Source organism: Benincasa hispida, chromosome 7 (genome assembly GCF_027475165.1).
Source record: "Benincasa hispida cultivar pf3 chromosome 7, pf3_genome.v1.1, whole genome shotgun sequence".
NCBI lineage: Eukaryota > Viridiplantae > Streptophyta > Magnoliopsida > Cucurbitales > Cucurbitaceae > Benincasa > Benincasa hispida.
This window is the reverse complement of record NC_143484.1, coordinates 30489016-30507783: the sequence shown is the minus strand read 5'-3', so window position 1 is coordinate 30507783 and position 18768 is coordinate 30489016.

Here is an 18768-nt window from a genome sequence, read left to right as displayed (position 1 = left end):
TTAATTTTCCACTTCATACTTATGAAGTTCACTTAATGTTGGAGAGGGGAGATGTATTTATTATGGAGAGAAAAATATATTTAATATAATTTTTTTTTCTCATTTTCAATTGGAGAAAGAAAATGCATTTAAGATAATTTTTTCCATTTTAAAATGGGGAGAGAAAAGGAAAATTGACAAAAATGACCTATTTGGAGTTTGATTTTGTATTTTTGACATATTTTTGAAAAACAAGTTTTTTTGATCCCTTGATGATGAAAATGATGTAAGCATGGAGAATATTGGTTGTACAATTACTCTTATGCCCCTTATTAAATTCTCTTTTTCAATTTCAACAACCAACATACCAAATTAATTCACAAAAAATTCTCCACCTCAAAAATTTGTTCACAAAAAATTATTTTATCCAAAATCAATTGACAAAAATTCTCTACCAAATTTAATTTGTTTAATACCCCACAAAAAGTTCTCCTCACCAAATTATTTTCAGAATGATATTTATATAAAAAAAACATGAAAAAAGAGTTAGAAGATCGTATAGCAATATGAAGAAAAGTTAGACGAATATTCACCGAAGCTTTCCATTTCGAGGTTCAGTTGTTAAGTGATCGTTTAGTTCCAGACGTTACACGATGTGAAAAAAAGTTAGACAATCGTATAGCGATGGGCACTGGTCGTTGTGATATTGAACGCTAAACGATCGTGTACCTGCGGGAGCTAAGCGATGCGTTTTAAATGCTATACGATAGCACTACACGATCGTTTAGCTTTGGCGTAGGAACTAAACGATCGTGCACCTGCGAGAGCTTTGGTGTAGGAATAGGTGGTGCCCGGTCCCGACCAGGCCTGGTATTGGACCGGGTAGGGGGAGGGCACCGGCTAGAAAGGGGGCGTGCGTGGAAGTATTGAAAATTGGCGTAGGAACTAAACAATACATTAGATTTGCTAAACGATGACACTACATGATCGTTTAGCTACGACGCGCACTAAACGATGCGATGAAATGCTATGCGATAGCGCTGAGCGATCATTTAGATGTAGAGCTAAGCGATCATGGCGTGGGAACTAAACAATACGTTGGTTTTTCTAAACGATAGCACTACACGATCGTTTAGCTACGACGCGCGTTAAGCGATGCGATAAAGTGCTACGCGATAGTGCTGAGTAATCGTTTAGATGTAGAGCTAAGCGATCGTAGCGTGGGAACTAAACAATACGTTGAATTTTCTAAACAATGACACTACACGATCGTATAGATGAATTGCTAAGTGACTCGATAATGTTCAATACGATGGAGCTAAGCGACCGGTTTTCTCAAGGTCTAATCCGGTTCAGCCTCAAAGGGTTTTTGAAGCAGTTTATGCCCCTTATTAAATTCCCACTTTCAATTTCAACCACCAACCTATCAAATTAATTTATATTCTCTATCTAAAATTAATTTATCCAAAAACCATTAACCAAAAACTTTTCTCACCAAAAATTAAAAAATTCTCCACCAAATTTTTCTTTACAATCCCACAAAAAGTTCTCTTCATCAAATTGTTTCTAGAACGAAATTCGCCAAGTCCAAAACTTGTATTTCACAAAGCTGTAATTTTGTACACTCCGTCATAAGAAGGTATGTATTTCATTTTTGTATGTAGTCTCAATAGTTCACTAATTACTAGGAAAATTGACAATGTCCTACATTTGATATTTATTTATAAATTTTTGGAGGTTGAAAATGTCCTGAATTGGTATAATTTTTTCATATTTGCATACACCCGACCGGGAATTGGCGCTAATTTACATGCGCCCGGCTGGGAATTGGCGCCAATTTGCATGCGCCAGCCGGTAATTGGTATAATTTCTTCATTTTTAACTAGAAAACCACTCCCAACTATAAACTTTAAGTATAAATTTTCATTCATCACTTCAACTATAAATTACAAAAAAGTTTACAAAGTTCTAAAACAACGCTCTATTTGCCCAGATCTGAATGGCATATTGTCTACGAAAATATTGCATTCTATCTTATGTTAAGGTATCCATTTTGGACCCTGTTATATCATATTAGAAAATTTTACATGTGAACATACCACAGTCCCACTCTTATGTTATTGAGGCACAAAAGGTTCTCGGTGTAGAATCCAACGATCAATTAGAAGATTATGAGACTCCATTACCGCACCAACAATAAGTACACCGGGAAAGTTTTTGCACACTGATCTCATTTCACGTTCCAAGTCTGCATTCGAATGTAATGCAATCAATGAATCGAACATGATTAATTCTCTGATCTGGAAGTCTGCACAAAGAAGCACCCAGTGCATCACAGAGAGGTTGAAAGGCATGTAAACAATATCGGCGTTGCTCCAAGCTACATTGTAGTCAGTGTGTTTACCATGAACGTACTTTAATACGTTTGTCGCCTTACTCCAATTGATAGTATGGCAATCGCGTCTTAGGAGGTTCTAAAGCAACGAGAAAATCAGATAATGTCAGACAATGGCCTAATATATAGCGTAACTACAATGTCAGATAACATACCGGAACTACAATGTTAGCTATAGAAAATTTTCGACGATACAAGCCTGGTTGGGCTTACATTTTCGTTTTTATAAACATAAACAATGTGTCTATTACCTGCACGATAAGAGTGTTTAAGTAAATAAGGACACATATACACACACGAGAATCTACATTAAAGGTTATATACCTCGTCATTCATCCATTGGAATGGTGTTGATAGACTATTAAACCATTTTTTTTTATCCATTTAAGCATATGCATTCCTCTGAATCATCGCAGCAGGGTCTATGTTGTATATCCACTTTTGAAATTTAATGTTAAGATCTTCAGGTATGTCAACGAGGGGATCGTACTTCTGATGAATTTTTTGCCTCTTCCCACACTTACTTGTGTCCTTCCACGATGTAGTTAATTTCCAAGAAATTTTCATCATTCAACCACCACGACCTTTTATTACATTTACATTTTTCATGTCTTGTGAACTTATGTCGATAACCTACACAATAAAATTTGTAGTGAAATTATAAGAATAGTGGTGTTTGATCAACCTACACAATGATGGCTACACTTATATGCCAATTATAGAGTTATACAATCAAATAAAAAATAAAATTATTATTACAACAATAGGAGGTCATAGCATGACCATGACAAAATATCCTAACTTCCAAATTTCATACTAAATAGGAAGACATAGACGATAAGAACAGACAACAAGGGTTATGAAAAAATATCCTAACTTCTGAATGACAATATTACATCAACATTTTTTGTCGTTAAATTCTCAACGAGGTCATACCTCGTCCTTCCGTCCATCAATGGCGGACCCTTCATCTACAACATCATCACCTGGAACTGCCACAGGTACAATATCACCACCTACAACATTTACAGCTAAGAGAATGACCATCCCTATCACCATCGTTGGCCAAAGCATGATCACTCGTACCTCTATGGTCCCCACCTCTAGTGCAGTCAACTCTTTTCCCTGTATGCATAGTTATTAATGCTTTTTAGATATATCCCTGCATGCTTAGTTATGAAGATAACATACAAGAAGCATCGTAATGGTATATCCTTACTTTTGATAATCGTCGCAAGTACTTCTTAATTTTTTTTAGGTCACGTTCCAAACTTTCCACGTGATGATCAAGACGTTTGACTAGCTTAACCAATTTGCGGTAATTATTTCGTTTCTTCTTGGACTTCCCGTCACGTCTTTGTTGATTGTCACTGTCATCAACCTCCTTAGTGTTCGAAGGTCCAGCAACATCACCGTCATTTGTAGGTTCTGGTTGTACAGGTGGTGCAAGTGGTGCAAGTGGAGGGATGAGTGGCTCTATAACACGATTTATAAACTGAATCTCTTCATCAGAAGGAATGAGTTCCAATATAATTCTCAACTACAAAAAAAATATAATCATGAATAAACAAACTAAGAAACTATAATCATCAAAATAATTCTAACCCAAAAAGATTAAGAAGAAACATACTGCATCTGACCTAAAGATTTCGTCTCTAATCACTCCATATAGAGGAGACTGTGAGCAAGACGATCTCAAAATGCGTGGTATCGCATTGTCATTCAATATGTTTGCAATGCGTCTAGATAATGATGAAATCGTTTCATATGCCCATACCTATATGAAATGTAAGTATATATCAGTGGTGTACTTTTATGAATATTCATTAAATCAAACTAATTAAGTTACCTGAAAAGCATGGGGAAACCCGTAAAGACTATACGTCTGTTGTTTTCCATCTACATTGCCTTTAAAAGCCCGTGCTTTATATTTCAATCCCTGTTTGAATCGTTTAATTGTATTGGCAAAAATTTTCTTGCTCCAATCCTCATTACAAAATCTATTCCAATCATCTATGATCGCTAAATTTTTAAAATCCATTTGCTTTTTCCTCTTTCTACCCATCATAGCAAACTTAATACAATAAAACACTACAATTTTCACTGCATCAAAATTGTTTTGAAGCTCAAGACTTGGAAAAATAGAGTCCAACTCGTATGCCTTCATGCCCTCATTATCGTTTTGATACTTAGCTCTAAGTCCAACAAAAGAATTTTCTCCCCTCACATTTCTAGTTTGATGTTTTAGTCTTGTGATTAGGTTAAACTCTACTTGGTTGAAGGATACTTTATTCCCCATAAGATTAAAGCTAATAACATCTCTCCTAGGTTCCTCTATCTCCCGAAGAAAAATATAATGAATTAGTGGTCCATTGAAGATGATGTTTGTGTTAAGGAGAGGACCAAAACATGTTTGTCTAAACATGGCTAATTGTGTCGGAGATAGTTTTTTTCTTAATTTTAGGGATAACCTTTCCTATGTGGGAACAACATGAAAGGGCTACAGAAAAATGGTCATTAGGATGAACCTTCATATCTAGTTCCATTATAACCTACATTTTTCATGAATTAGATAAATTAGAAGACAACACATCATGATCGTCAATGTATACTTAAAAAAAAATTATATAAATAAATAAAAAAATTGGCCCAGCCCATATCCGTCCGGGTACGGGGTCGGGCGAAAAAACAGAATACCCCTGCTTGATCCAATACTCGACCGGACCGGGCGGGCCAAATTCTCAAAGCATCCCCTACACGGCCCGCCCCCCTCTACCCCGTTCCCCTCCCCCTACACGACTATCGTCTAGTGTTTGCTGTAGCTAAATGATCGTGTAGTGCCATCATTTAAAAAATCCAACATATCGTTTATTTCCCACACCACGATCGCTTAGCTCTATATCTAAACGATCACTCAGTGCTATCGCGTAGTACATCATCGTATCGCTTAACACGCGTCGTAGCTAAACGATCGTGTAGTGCCGTCCTTTAGAAAATCCAATGTATCGTTTAGTTCCCACGCCACGCTTAGCTCTACATCTAAACGATCGCTCAATGCTATCGCGTAGCACTTCATCGCATTGCTTAGTGCGCATAGCTAAACGATCGTGTAGTGCTATCATTTAGAAAATCCAACGTATCGTTTAGTTCCCATGCCAAAATTGCTTAGCTCTACATCTAAACGATCGCTCAACATTATCACGTAGTACTTCATCGCATCGCTTAGCACGCACCGTATCTAAATGATCGTGTAGTGCCATCGTTTAGAAAATATAACGTATTGTTTAGTACTAAACGATCATAGCTAAGCGATCGTTTAGTACTAGGCGATGGTACTAAGCGATCATAGCTAAACGATTGTTTAGTCCCAATACTTCCACGCACGCCCTCTCTACCCAGTGCCCTCCCCCTACCCAGTCCAATATCCGACCGAGTTAGGACCGGGCGCCACCTACTCCTACCCGATTTTGCCCCCTTCCCCTTTGTCCTTTCCTTTCTTTCCCGCCCATACCCGGTCGAAATACACATACGGCTCGGCCGGTCTACCATCGGGCACAATCTTCCCCTCTTCCCCAAATCTATCCCAAAGCAATCTCAAATTTGTCTGCCCGGTCACATACCCAATCATAATGGTATGAAGCCTGGCCGGGTAAGACCGATTTCCGAAAACGAATTTTAGGCTCAAACTTATTCAGAAAATGCCAAACATGATGTTTTTAGGAAAAAAATAACATTCAACATAGATCTACAATAGATTTCAAATATTCACACAAGAACACCTAACATAAACTAACACATTGAGTGAAAAAAAATAAAAATCCATACCTTAATTGAAAAATCCCAAATGATCTTTAATGAAAAGGAGAATGACAAGGAAATGTAGAATGTGAAGAGTAACATGGAGTGAGATTGTGGACTTTTGAAATGGAGAAGAGTGAAAATGGAAAAGAAAAGTGAGGGTTTGGAGGGTTTGAGTGAGTTTTGAAATGTGAAGGGTATTAGGGTAATTTTCATTCATTTTCAACATTGTGGGAGTAAAAAAACCATACTTTTTAAAAATGGTCCAAAAGTCAAAATCAAAACTTGAAAAAGGTTATTTTTGTCAATTACCCGAGAGAAAATGCATTTAATATGATTTTATTTTCCATTTCATTTTCCATGTTTGATTTTTTATAGAGGTTGCTCCCGATGCCATTTCTCACTAAGAGGTTGCTCCTGATGCTATTTCTCACCAAGAACTACTAGCTGGTGGACGATCCTGCCACCAACGAACGTGTGTCGTGTGGCCATTGGTGCAAACGGGAAAAACGGCAAGATCTGGTGCAGATGGGAACGACGACGAGATCAGTGCAGACGGGTACAATGACGATATCTGGGTTTGGCCAGAAAGATGAGAGAAAGAGAGTTGAGAGAGAGGGTTTTGAGAGAGATTGAAGAAGATGGAATAGCCTAGGGTTTTGTGAGAGAGATTGAAGAGATAGAAGAACTTCAATACACAAAGCCCTAAGCTATGGATTAGAAAGGGATACACAAAACCTAGGGTTTTTTTTTTTTTTTTTTTAGTTATAGAAATCATGGATGAGACCTTAATAGTAAATAGACACAGTGAAAATTTGTAGTCTATTGGGCTATTTTGAAATAAATTGGAGGTAGAAGACAATAATGTAATATAGACCTATAATTAAGATTATCTATGTAGAAAGCCCATATTATATTAAGTTTGGAATTGGATTATTTGATTATCCTTTAATCTAAACCAAATTATTACATGAGTGATGGAAATTGAATATGTCATTTAGGCCAGTTTATGGAGGAGATTTAGATTCAAATCTTTGATTTTGAATCAAATCATATCTCGAATTAAAAATATATTAATGAATAAATAGATAGATTATTATTTTATATTAATGATTAAATGTCGTAGTCCAACTACATTATTGGTATCTTTTTTACAAAAAAGTATATTGGAAAAATATCACTCATAAATTTTGAAGGTTATAATAAATCTAAACACTAAACTAATAAATATATCAATTTTATCCTTCACTTTCTTAGGTGTATTCAAACAAAACGCAATGAATAGTGTAAGTTGATATACCTACTAAATTTCATTATTTAAAAAAATATAATAAAACGATGTTTATTCAAATAAAATGTAATTATTATTAAAACCCTGCATTTTGGTCCATGACCTCTAGGTCAATAGTACAAACACTATGTGTTGAGCTACGCTTATGTTGACAACTCTCTAAAATTTTGGAGTGTAAACATATATTCTCTCACTAGAATTAACACACAAAGGAAAAAAAAAAACCCCAATGATATAGTTGACAATAATAATAATAATAATAATAATAATAATAATAATAATAATAATAATAATAATAATAATAATAATAATAATAATAATAGAAATGCATACTTAAAACTAGGCATTTTAAAATTTATATATAAATAATAAAAATGCATATTTAAAGACTATGCATACAAAAACGTTGATTCAAATGGTGTGAAACTGAATATTCACGAAAACAACAAAAATTCCCCTTATCTATGCTATCTAAAGAGGCAATAGGGGAAACATTTGTTAGGTAATTTTACTTTTAAATCATTTGAAAAAACTTCATTTTATCACTAATATCTACTTCACATTAAATAAAGAGAGAATAAATTAAAAAAATCTCATTTTATTTTCTAACCTCTAATTCAAAAAAAATATATTTATTTTTAAAATCACATTTTATCTTTAATAATCTCTACGTCTTTATCATAAAAGATTTTTTTTAATAAGAAAAGAAGTCATTTTATCCTCTAATCTCTTATTCACGATTTTTTTAAATCACATTTTATCTCTAATATCTACTTTAGATTAAATAAAAGTGAATATAAACAATAAAAACAAATCATATTTTATCCTCTAATCTCTTATTCACAATTTTTTATTAGAAAATCACATTTTATATCTAATAATCTCTATTTCACATCAAATAAAGTAATTTTTTTAAAATAAAATAAAATCAGACTACAATTTAAGATCTAATTTTTTTCTATAAATAGTTAATTTCAACCTCTCATTTTTCATCCGGTATCTTAGTAATGTATGTTCAACCTAGGTTCAAATAACAAATTGATTAATTGAATTAGGTTGTCCAATCAATAGACTTTCTCTATTAACAAATGTAAATTTTTCTCGTTCTTCTTCCCTGCTAAAAACGAAAGAACAATTTTTATAACTACAGGTGTAACGTCGCGACGCTAAGACTAGCGTTGCAACGCTAAATCGTAAAAAAGCCAAGAAGTGTTAGGCGAGGGTCTTGACGCTGGGTTGCGCAAGGCGCATGCGCGGACGATTTCATCAATCTCCAAAGTGTTGCGACTCTGGGTGAAGTGTTGCGACACTTTCCTATTTTGCAGCAAATGGATGCATTTTGTCCATCAACGTCGAGCTAGTGTTGAGCTTAGTGTTATGGGGAGCGTTGCGACGCTCCGAGTATTGCTGAAGTGATGTTGAATTGATCCTTTTGAGGGGCAATGTGGTAACTTGTCTTGGCTCTTCTTCTAAAGTGATTCTTTAATGTTGTTTGACTCGATTTAGCTCCAAATTCTTCGAAATAACTCCATTTGTGTCAAGAATGGAATTACTTATAAAATAGACAATTTAAGCAATGAATTGAAGTATAATTGAGGGAATTAGTACTAATAAGATAGCTCTTTACAAGACCTATCAAAATGCCCCCAACTTAGCTCTTGGTCGTCCCAAACAAGTTAAAAATTGAATTATGCATACATTCAAGCAAATATAAATTGTTTTATTGTTTATTCAAAGTTTCATTCATTTATTCAAATTGGCATATTTTCATCCACACATTCAAATGGTCTATACATTCAATTATCTTACACAATGAATTGAGTCTCATCTCTTTTCTCAACAATCAAGGAAATAAGGATACAATCAAGCATTTAGAAATTTAAAGTTTTGCTAACAAAAACTTTAAGCTTGTTTTGAAAAGAAAAAGTCTTTTTCTTGCAAAGTCATAAAAAGAAAATACTACTAAGTTTTAGTATACTTAAAGGCCTAAACTAATAGAAAGGAGACATCCAACTCTCAATTTCTCCTCGCCCTACACTTGCCCGGTTATCGGTTTAAGATATACCTAACTTGTATTGGAGAGAGGTAATTCTAATACAAGGGTGCCTTTTTGAACTCACGCATATGAAATGTACTTGGTATTTCTTTTACCTAGAGGGATAGCTTTTATACTCACACCACTAGAAACCTATCACTCTTTTCTCGTGGGCCCTAACTAGACACGATGAAGGTAGCTCCTTTCATCTCTATCCATGCACACACACACACTTTAGTGATAGTTATGTTAATTATGCAAATTTGCTTTATTATTATTTTTTATATATGCTAGCAACTTTTTTTAGAAGACCCTATTAATTCCTCTTTGTCTAGATTTACTACTCTAACAAGATGGTTGTTCTTAGACCAAAGGTTATCCTATCGGGGTAACAAAGAAAATTAAGTAAATATGACATTTCTAAAAGTTTTAAGATTCTAAATAAATCTAAAAAGCTAAATATTTTAATTTTTTTAATGAAATTAAAAGAAAAATTTTTTTCTTTTGAAAAATGAGTTCCAAAATTTTGTTAGAAAATTTTAAGTCTAAAAATTGTGTTTGTATCTTTACTTGAAAGAATGTGTCATAAAAATTTCATCGATAAGAATCGAGAGATTGTGTAAATCAAATTGTGCATAAAACGAGGTGAATGAGATTCTTTTTAATGTTTTTTCATACATTCAATCATTCATGCATTTATTGCATTCAAAGAAAAATTGTCTTTTGGAGCATACAGAATTCGATAATCATGTTTTTTCAAAGAATCGAAATTACGCTATCAAGATGAATTAGAGTCTCAAATTTATTCAGATATGTCAGGTCAGAATCACAAAATCTATATCAGTCTAATTAATCAACAATCTATTAATCCAAGCTCAGATGTTCAATGGTTCTAGACATGCATTTATGTGCAAAATTTTTCAATAAGGCTCATTTTTAAAGCTAATCAAAGAATCCTAAAAAGAATACCAAACATGTAATGTTCCCCACCCCTAACTTAAAGATGGAAGATTGTCCTCAATGTTTATAATAAGCAAATGAGTTCAAGAAAGAAAAAGTAAGGGACGTAGAGAGAAACTTCCTTGGTTGTATGGTTGATCATTTATTTGTTTGAGAGAGAGTTCCTTGCTTTTGTTTTGTTTTTCTTTAAAAGATTTTTTTTGATAACCTACAAAGAAAAGAAAAAGAATCAATTATTCCTATTTATTAGTAAGAAAATATGAAAAAATAAGAAAGAAAAAAAGAAAAAAATGAAAAAAATGAAAAAGAAAAGAAGAAAATTTGTCCTATCTTTGCAAATTTTTAGCGTCGTTTGCTTGATGTTGGTGAAGAGAGGTGATAGTTTGTAGAAATACAAGCTATTGCAGCATTTTGCTTAGAATTATGAGGGTTGACGAGCAGAAGATTCGTTAATTTTGCTAAGAATTCATGTAGAATAATGAGTTTGCGTCGATCAACACTAAAAATCCCCGCTAACCCGATATCATGCATTATCTTGCGTCAAAATGTCTATTTTTGTAGTTGTCACAGGAATCGATCGCATGCGTTGATCCCAAACCATCACAAAGTTGATCGCATGCATTGATCTTAATGAAGACAAGTTGGTCGCATGAAATGCCACAACTACAATGATAACCATGATAAGAGGATGATAGCAAAGTGGGTGGAATGCTTTGATACTTCAGAAGAAACAATCATGAATGCATACCTCGGGAATGTCAAAGAGATAAGATCATGATGACATTTCACCTACCACGTCAGTGATGGCAATGATTCAGAGCGAGATTATCAAAGTTGTCGATGTTTGAGCTCTATAAATAGAGCCTTGGAGCCCAAATTCAAAGCATCCAGGACTCTGCCTTAGGAGATTCGTATGATGACAGACGAAAGCATGAGAAGAAAGTCTTTGAGAGTTCTTCACTTCCACAACCTCCTCTGATTAACGATCGGAGCTTTGCCGGAGATAGAGCTCGAGAGAGACTACTCCACCACTAATCCATTGCACCATTTGATGGAAGCAAGAGATTTCCTACATCTAGCCCTCCACCTCTCTTCTTACCTCTGTATTATATTACATTTTGGCTTAAGACATTAATACATTTTATAATCAATGTGTCTCTTTAGTTCCTCCAACACCATTTGCATAAGCTTCTTCTCCTTTATCATCTTTGAAAGAACTCTAATTTAAGAGAACCATTAAGCGGAAACAAGATCGTTCCAAACCCATTGTGAAAGATAAAGCATTTACAGACATGCAAGAATAGTTATGCATTATAGAGTAAATTACAAGAAGGGAATCGAGTATCATATCTTTGAAGAACTCTTCTTCAAGTATTCCTTTGATCTACACTGGTCAGGCATCCCAACAAACTCGATCACAAGCATAGACGCAACAAACAACCAGTGAAATCACGAACTGTCAGATCCTCAAACCCAATCAAGTAAAACTTGACCCTCGACCTTCGAACAACAACACTCGACACTACCACTCAGTTACCTTGGTATTCTCGGTGTGAGAATCTAAGAGGTGTTGGCTCTATGTGAATTTGGTAGAGGGAAGAAGGAAATATACGATCGAGTAAGTGGGAGAAAGGCTTAAGTCTATCGTATAAACACTGGGTACTCGATTGTTTAGTAAACGAGAACTCTTCGTTCACTCTCTCGAAGGGCTATCATATAGCTTTTCTATTTCTCTCGATTATTATGAGATGATAACTTGTAGAAATACAAGTTATTGTGGCTCATAAGTTGAAACAATAATGATAAAATCTCATCATTTTTAGAGAAAACGCATGGGATTACTCGAACACTATCAAACTCATGCAAAAGAATGTTTATTGCTAAAATACTGCAGCACTAACGCATGATATTGTAGGATCTTAACAAATATTCTAAGTGTCGTAGGTAAAGTCTAACGCATGGGGCATACGTCGAAGGGATTCAACACAAGAAAGATTCATTGATTTAGGATGTTTGTATCAAATCACCATTTGTAAGCATGGACATCTACAGTGGGCGGTGTCTGAAAAGCATCTGAGTGTCAGGTGGCTAACCAGGGTATGGAATTTAATGCTGCCCATCATCAAGTTGGAGAAGACCAATGCATATAAATAGAAGAAATCCCACCAGATGAATGAATCTTTTAGCTCATTGCATAATTCTGAAATTTTGAGACCTTAGAGCTGTGCTGTGGTGACGAGAAGAACAAGAGGAAAGAGAACCACCACCATCGCCGATCAAGGAGAGGAGAAAGCTGAGCTCGAGAGAGAACTTTCTTCCAATTCTTCCACAAGTGTTTGTATACGAACTAGAATTGAGCCAAAAAGGACAAGAGATTGTATTTTGTGGCTTGACTCCTTTCATTTCATCTTACTTATCGTTTTCATCTTCTCATTTGATTAAGTGTTGGTTTTGTAAACACAATCAGTTTCTTTATAAATTCACATATTTGATCTATCATAATTTGTCACTGCTTATTTCTTGTTTATGTTGGATGCATCTATAACTTCATGCAAAATTCCATTTCAAAACGTTTAAACCAACTAATCAATTGAAAAGCAGCTTTAGCTTAAATTATTCGAGATAATAAGTAAGCCAACATTAAGATTAGAAATGCTTAGTACATTTAGAGATAGACGCACTGGTGTTTTATTGCATCCTGTGACTGACGCATACAACCTAGAGATAGGTATTGTACGACATTTGCATTGAGAAGTGCTGAATAGAAGTCTAACACATAAACAGAGATAAACAAGTCATCTCATTCGCATCATATTCTTGTTTGTGTACATCTAACTTAGATCGACGCATATCACTTGCATTAAACTCTATTTTCACATGACCCATCATTCTCTACTTGACGCTTTTGTATCTTCTTGCACGCACACATGAGCTTAGTGTAAATAACTCATTTCTACATTCACTTAGGATATTTCTACAACAGTTACAATGCAAGGTCTACGTTAGCTTTAATCTGAATCCCTGAGTTCGACCCTGAACTTACCAAGAACCTGAGTTGGATTTATACTTTGATCTGATTCAAGAAAACTTGAACGCCTATAGAGGAGTGTCGAGCGTCCTGTTGCATATCATTAATACACCAACGCATCATAAATGCATTAACACATAATTCACATTTACATATTTTTCCAATCACTTTATACAATACACTCGTAAGTTCGAATCACGAAATCAACGAACAAGTTTTTGGTGTTGTTGCTGGGGATTCAGCAACAAAACTAACCAGAAATTTTGCTTGTATCTTTTGTAGGAAAACTATAGCTGAGGGAGTATTACGAGCTAAGCCGAAGCTTGTAAATGTTTATGAGCAAGGAAAGCACTCCTGAACTTGTATACGACCTCGAAGTTGAAAGGACCTTCCGACGAAGAAATCGATCTAATCGTCGCCGTAGGTTAAAGCAACAACTACTCAGACAACAAACCAGGCAACAACAAATGGCAGACGAACAAGCGAATCATAACTTAGCTCAACAGCTAGCCCACGCTATGAAAAATCCTATCATAATGGCAAACAGTAGTACGCGTCCCATGCGGGAGTATGCGTCTCCTGTGTTGTATGATTTCTCACCAGGGATCATATATCCAATGCCAGATGGGACAAGATTTCAGATGAAATTTGTGATATTAAAAATTCTCCAAACAACTGGACAATTTGGGGGTGCTCGAGGAGAAGACCCTCATACCCACATGAAACATTTACTGAAGACGTGCAACTCGTTTGTGATTCTTGGAATCACTCCAGAAGCTATCAGGTTATCTTTATTCCCATATTCTCTATGTGACGAGCAAAGCAATGGGTAAGTCCTTTGAAGCCTGAAGAGATCACGACCTGGGAAAAGTTGGTGGAAAAATTCATGCAGAAATACTTCCCACCCACCACAAACGCAAGGAGGCAGAGAGAGATCATGAACTTTAAAAGGAAGAATTTGAAACCTTGAGTGCCACATAGGAGCACTTTAAAGGATGAGTCAAGAATTGCCTCAATCACGGATTACCATTAACCATCTGGATGGAGACCTTTTATGGCGGATTAAACAGAGCGTCTCAAATGGCAGCCAACACAGTTGCAGCTGGCGGCATTATGGACAAATCTTATAATGAAGCTAAGGAAATATTGGACCGCATAGCCAAGCATAATATGGAATGGGTGGATGACACTTACGACGCAAGAGCAGAAAGGAAGAGGCGATCTTAGAATGTGAATTCTATTGACTCTAACGTAATAGCCACGCTCTCTGCACAAGTGGCTACTATGACAAACCTTTTGCAGAATATGTCACTTGGGAACACATCAAACCTGTAAAAGGTAAATCAGGTAGAAACCTTCGTACAGCCCATGATTAGCTGTGTGGGCTGTGAAGATCCCTATTCCTACTCTGATTGCCTACAAAATCCGCAATCGGTATGCTTTATTAAAAATAACCTATTCTCAAACACCTATAATCTCGGATGGAGGAACCATCCAAATTTCTCTTGGCCAGGTAATCAACAGGAGCCACACCACCCAGAGGTAAACCAGCAGCAAAGACAAGGACCACCGCCTGGATTCCAGCCAATGCAGCAACTGCACCAATAATCGTTTAATAGAGAAGGTCATGCATTAAGTTCAGCATCTCCGCTTGAAAACCTCTTAAAGGAATATATCACCTAGAACGACGCATTGCTAAAAAGCCAGGTGTCTTCCATCAGAAATCTGGAGATATAGGTGGGGCAGATTGCCAGTGAGTTGAAGAATCAGCAGCCAGAAGTCTTGCCTAGCAACACGGAAACCCCAGGGAATAACAATGCAAAAGAGAAATGTCATGCGGTGACATTACGAAGTGGCAAAGCTCTTGTAGAAAGAACCATGAACCCAAGAACCAACAATCCTTCAAAAGGACTCAACACACGCCTAACGACATTAGAAGATCAAGAAGAAAGGATGCCTGAATCCATAAGCCATTTGAAGCCAAGCAATTCGAAGCCAAGCACGTCTAACGCGGTAAAACCTGCGGTGCAGCTGAACGCACCATTTCCTAGACGCTTGATGAAAAAGAATGATGAACAACAATTTAAGCGTTTTCTTGAACTCTTGAGGCAACTGCACATTAATATTCCACTTGTAGAAGCCTTAGAACAAATACCAAAATACATCAAATTTTTTAAGGATATTTTGAAAAGAAGAGGAGAATCAGCGAGACGGAAGTAATTGCACTAACGCAGGAGTGCAATGCGTTAGTCAGCAACAGATTGCCCAAGAAATAGAAAGACCCGGGAAGCTTCACAGTCCCATGCTTAATCGGAGGGTTGGACGTAGGTCATGCATTGTGTGATTTGGGAGCAAACATTAACCTCATGCCACTCTCAATCTTCAAGAAATTCGGAATTGGTGAAGCACAACCCACTTCTGTAACACTTCAACTCGCTGATAGGACGATCATATACCCTAAGGGAAAGATTGAAGATGTTCTGGTAGAAGTTGAAAAATTCATATTCCCAGTGGATTTCATCATCCTAGACTATGAAGCAGATAAGAATATACTAATCATTCTTGGACGACCCTTTCTAGCCACTAGGAAAGTATTAATAGACGTGCACAAGGGAGAACTGATCATGCGCACAATTAGAAAGTGAAGTTTAATGTGTTAAACGCATTAAAGTTCCCAGATAATGAAGAATGTCAACTGAACAAAATAGAGTTTCCTGAAGAAGAAGCGACCCAAGTTTGTAGGGTCTTCGCATTGGAAGAAAACATGAAGGAACTCTAGCCGCCAAGTTTGAGTGAGCGGCAGATGAAACCAATGCGTCCATCATTAGAAGAACCAAATCTTTCCGAGCCTAACAAACATTCTCTTTTGCAGATGTTGCAAAAGCACATGCGTGCAATAGGATGGACGCTGGTTGACATCCGTGGCATCAGCCCATCTTACTGCATGCATAAAATCAAGCTAGAAGAAGGGAAGACTAGATCAATTGAGCCTCAACGAAGGCTGAATCCCATAATGAAGGAAGTAGTCAAGAAAGGAATCTTAAAGTGGTTGGACATAAGAGTAATCTACCCTATATTCGATAGCAGCTGGGTAAGCCCAGTTCAATATGTCCCTAAGAAAGAAGGAGCAATAGTGATAGTCAATAGTAATAATGAGCTCATCCCTTCAAGGATTGCATGGGTTGGCGCATCTGCATGGACTATAGGAAACTCAACGCGGCAACCAAAAAGAACCACTTCCCTCTTCCCTTCATTGACCAAATGCTTGACAGACTGGCTGGAAAAGAATTTTATTGTTTCCTTGATGGATACTCCGGCTATAACAAGATTTTAATCGACCCAGAAGATCAGGAAAAGACGAAATTCACTTGTCCCTTTGGAACATTCACGTTCAGACGCATGCCCTTTGAACTATGCAACGCACCTGGAACATTCCAAAGGTGCATGATGGCAATTTTCTCTAATTTCTTGGAAAAGACCGTTGAAGTTTTTATGGACGATTTTCAGTTTTTGAAGACTCATTTCAATCATGCTTAGATAACTTGGAGGCCATCCTAGCTCGATGTTAGGAAATAAATCTTGTGTTGAATTGGGAAAAATATCACTTTATGGTGACTGAAGGCATTGTTTTGGGCCACAAGGTATCTAAAGCTGGGTTGGAAGTTGATGAGGCCAAGGTAGATGTCGTAGCTAAACTTCCTCCACCATCAAATATAAAAGCTCTACGAAGTTTTCTAGGACACACTGGTTTCTACCGAAGGTTCGTAAAAGGATTTTCTCAAATTACGCGACCTTTGAGCGCATTATTAGAAGCGAATCGACCCTACGAATTCAATAATGACTATTGCGATGCATTTGAAACACTGAAGTATGCATTGACTACAGCTCTGGTACTAATAGCACCGAATTGGATGCAACGTTTCATTCTAATGTGCGACGCAAGTGATGTTGCAGTAGGCACCATGTTGGGGCAGAAAAAAGGGAATTTGATACACCTCATCTCTTATGCGTCGAAGACATTGAACAACTCTTAGGAACACTACACAACCACGAAGAAAGAAATGCTGGCTATAGTGTTTGGCATCGAAAAGTTCAGATCTTATTTAATTGGTGCATCAACAACCATCTATACAGACCACTCAGCCATTAAGTTCCTGATGAGTAAGAAGGATACGAAACCAAGATTAATTAGATGGGTGCTACTATTGTAGGAATTCGACATCAATATTTAGGACAGAAAGGGGACTGAGAATTAGGTGGCCGACCACCTGTCCAGATTAAAGAATCAGGAAATACAAGACCAAGAAAATGAAATCAAAGATGCATTTCCTGATGAAAGCTTATTCAAAGTTGAAGGCAGGGAACCTTGGTACGCAGACATAGTTAATTACTTAACTACCGAACAATTCCCCGAACACTTCAACTCTCTGCAAAAGAAATGGTTGGTACACGATAGAAAATTCTAGTTTTGGAATGAACCGTTTGTCTACAAATAAGGTCTTGACTCCATCATGCGTCGATGTATTCTGGAGGGAGAGACACAAAGCATCATGGCTGAGTGTCATGACTCTCCTTACGGAGGGCATTTCGAAGGGCAAAGAACTGCTGTGAAGGTTTTTCAAGGCGGATACTTCTAGCCTACCCTCTTCAAAGACGCAAGGGAGTATGCTTGCAAGTGCGACCCTTACCCATGCACAGGAAATATCTCATCAAGGGATGCAATGCCTCAGAACAATATTCTTGAAGTCAAATTATTTGACGTCTGGGGCGTCAATTTTATGGGACCTTTTCCCCTGTCCTACGGTCAACAATATATCCTGCTGGCAGTAGATTACGTATCAAAGTGGGTGGAAGCAGTAGCTTATGCCAGAAATGATGCGTCGACTGTTTCTAAGTTTCTCACCAGGAACATTTTCACACACTTTGGAACACCAAGAGACCTGATGAGTGACGAAGGTATGCATTTCATTTACCGCATCATTTCAAAATTGCTTGCCAAATATAATGCCAGGCACAAGATTGCTATCACATACCACCCGCAAACCAACGGTCAAGCCGAGGTATCGAATCGGGAAATAAAATCAATATTGGAAAAAGTCGTCAACACATCGCGAAAAGATTGAGCACAGAGGCTGGATGAAGCACTCTGGGCCTATAGGACTGCCTACAAGACTCCCATAGGTATGTCTCCATACTTCTTAGTATTCGAAAAAGCTTGTCACTTACCCCTAGAGTTGGAGCATAAAGCTTTATGGGCAGTAAATAAGCTGAATTTAAACTTG